General features: G+C 33.3%; 1 pseudogene; it reads right to left on the reverse strand.

Moving 5' to 3' along the window:
• Positions 1 to 2,642: 2,642 nt before the first annotated feature.
• LOC123583245 lies at positions 2,643 to 2,973 on the reverse strand (annotated as a pseudogene).
• Positions 2,974 to 3,354: the final 381 nt, after the last annotated feature.

The following is a 3,354-nucleotide window of genomic DNA, read 5'->3' on the forward strand; positions in this document are numbered from 1 at the left end:
AATTAGCATAATTATTTCCAGTAAGGATAAAAATTTGGTATTTTATTGAGATTATATTTTTCAGTATAGACCTCATTGAATTAATATTGAGTTTTCCTAACTAATGATAGGATATGTATTACCATTTGTTCATATTTTTTTTTGTTTTATATTCTTAAGTTTGTCTAAAATTTTTTTTCTATTTTTATTGCCTCAGCATGTGGGTCTTTATTTTTTTATTTATTAAAGTTTTAATTTGGATGTAGCTGATATACAGTATTACACTAGTTTCAGGTGTACAACATGGTGATTCAACTTCTGTGTATGGTATACTATGCTCACCACAGGCGTGGCTACCATCAGCCATCATACAATGCTATTATGATATTATTGACTATATTCCCTAGGCTGTGCCTTTTATTCCCATAACTTATTAACTCCATAACTGGCAGCTTGTATCTCCCACTCCCCTTCACCCATCTTGCTCATCCCCTCACCCACCTCCCCTCTGGCAACCCTCAGCTTGTGGCCTTTTACTTTAATTGATATTTTGTAATGTTTTTCTTCTTGAAATATGGGAAAGATAATTTTATGAAAAAATTAATCTTGTGAGTAGCTACCTAAGCACATTCTCTTATAAGATTAAATTGTTTTCTGTTTGTTTTTCTTGTGCATCTAAGTATACAATTTGATCATCTGGAAAATTGTCCCATTTTGTTTCTCTATACCCAACCTTTCTACTTCCAATTTCTTGATTCTTTTTTCTTACTGTGTCGTCCACTTTGCTCAGAAAAAAAAAAAAACAAACATATTTTTTAAGGCCCTTGATTAGGAATCCAACATGATTTATTCAGAATAAATCTGAAAACAAGAATAGGGACTAGGATGGCTGACTAAAAATAACTTAGATGTTCATCTTCCATGGTCTTCTGACAAAGCATTATATGGTGAAAAGAGGGCAGAGGAGGATTATAACCATTACAATAATTATAGCATTTCCCATAAAGAGTGAAATAAAATGTTCAAGAATTGGCTATTTTGTTTCCAGAAACACATATTAAAATTAGAATAATCTATATCAAAATTTTGGAGTTAGAATGGCACTATTGGAGGAAACTGAGGCCTGAAAATAAAAGTTTGTTTCCCAAGACCTCATGATTTATCACTGTGTCAGATTTCCTATCTCCCAAACTAGTAAGCAGGTAAAAGCATATTACAAAGTCATTTCATAATCTAATAGCAATTAATTTAGTATGAATTAGACACATACATTTTGATAAAACATAAGATTTAAAACCATGCTTTTCTTTTCAAATTATTTTAGCTGATTATTTTTTAATTCAAAATAAAGTAGGGTTTAGCATCCAATATGCACATAAAGCAATTAGTCCAAAGCAAATAGAATATTAAACATAGAAAACTACTCCACTTCCTGATCTTTGAGTGTCTATTGAAAATATATAAAAATTTATGACTGCAAAAGTATGTTTTTCCTCTAAAAGTAGACATATTTACAAAGGAAAAACTCTAAAAATGTAAGGATATGGGTAAACTGATTTTGAGGATGCTGTATATTCAATTACAAATGAAAGTCATTTGATGATTGCATTTTTGTTTTTGGTTTTCTTTCATCTGTATCACATTTTGCAAAAGATGCATTAGACTTACTAAAACAATCAGTAGGCAATCAATAGTGATGATTAACATTTCTGAACTTGTTTTTCAAGAATAAGAGAGTTATAGGAGAAATAACATCAGGCTTTATTAATTAGCAAAAAATATATTTGCATTTGGACCACAATTTCTGTGAAGCCAAGTAATATAAAACAGAATTCAGTAAAATTACCAACACTATGCATGTTTGTCATTTTGAAAATGAATCGAGATTGTGGAGATTATGGGTAGTGATAATGGGTAAACTCACTTGTAGCTGGACATCTTATAAATTGAAAATTGAATCACTTGTGTCCATAAGGTAGTTAAATTGTTTACATTGGCTTTCCCCAACCAAAATGTTCTTATGCTTCTGTGCTTGGAAAAGGTAATCAATTTCAATTTATCTAAGCAATTACTCTCTTCCTTAATCCTTTAATTATTTGACCTGGAAATCTACCATTAATTAAAAATAATGTATATACATTGACATTTGGCAAGCAATGGATCAATGCTACTGTGAGATGCATGTATCATAGTTAGCCTGTTTCCATTCATAAGTGGTTCAGTCATTTTGACTAAAAAGCTTTATTTAATGAATGACTTAGTAGTCAGAATGGTAAATTAGTATGTGCTTGTTTTAATTGTCTTGATAGTCAAAGGCTAGAGAGGTGAAATACATGAAGGAAGGTGAAAAGCAATAAACAATAGGGAATGGTGGAGACTGTGGCCAACCAAAGAACAAATAACCTGCATGAAGTACCATTGACTGTTTGTGTATTGCGGATTGTCACTGTACAAGAATGTGGGCAAATTGTTGCCAGATTTTTCTGTTTTAAGAGAAGCTAATAATAAGGGAGTTTTCTTTAAATCTAAAATCTCTCCTCTCCTTCTCTTTCTTCTTCTCCTTTTCCTTCTCCTTCTCCTTCTCTTCTCCTTCTTCCTCTTCCTCTTCTTTTGAATATAACCTCTAGGTTCTGTTGTCCTCATAATATAACAAAATATGAAGCTTAGAACTGAATTACTTGACCCTTGCCCTCTGTCTCCTCCCAGTTCAGAATGTTTGCATCTCTTAACAGCCAGCGTTCTCTTAGATCTGCACTTGTGGCTCAATACATTCAAGCCTCAGCACAATCTTATCTTCATTTTAGCCTGTTTCTGGAAAATTGGCTTAGTTTGCCCACTGTAGCCACTCTGTTTCCTGTCAAAATGCCTCTTTCCCTGGGCATAAAGAGAATCTTTGCCTTTTTGTACTCTGTCACTTTGTGGGGTTGGTGCTTGCCACACTTGTTGCAAAAAGTTTTGTGGGTTTTAGGAACATTCACCATGTTTGCAAGAACGCTATCATCATGGGTAAAAAAGATCTCTTTTTGCAAGAAAGGTGGTGGGCAAAAGAAAACACATCTGTAAACCATGTCCAAACCCTAGGGTTCTAACTGACCATCTCTCTTTTTGATAAATGAGGGCAACATTCAAATATTTTCTTATTCAATTAGTGTATATTTATACTCTTAAAACACATAAGACGTCGTTGTGAGTACGTTGTGTGAGGTTACACTCTTGTGTGAGTGAGCAAGGGTTATTTGAAAAACCACCCTTGGCTGGAGACTAGTTTTGTCATAACCACATGAGGGCAGAGACTTCTATATAATCATGCAGTGCTTGTTTGCCAGAAGAGAAGATAAAGATTGTCATCCTAGTCACTATCAGTGGTAGAAAGAC

Source organism: Leopardus geoffroyi, chromosome B1, assembly GCF_018350155.1.
Source record: "Leopardus geoffroyi isolate Oge1 chromosome B1, O.geoffroyi_Oge1_pat1.0, whole genome shotgun sequence".
Classification (NCBI taxonomy): Eukaryota; Metazoa; Chordata; class Mammalia; order Carnivora; family Felidae; genus Leopardus; species Leopardus geoffroyi.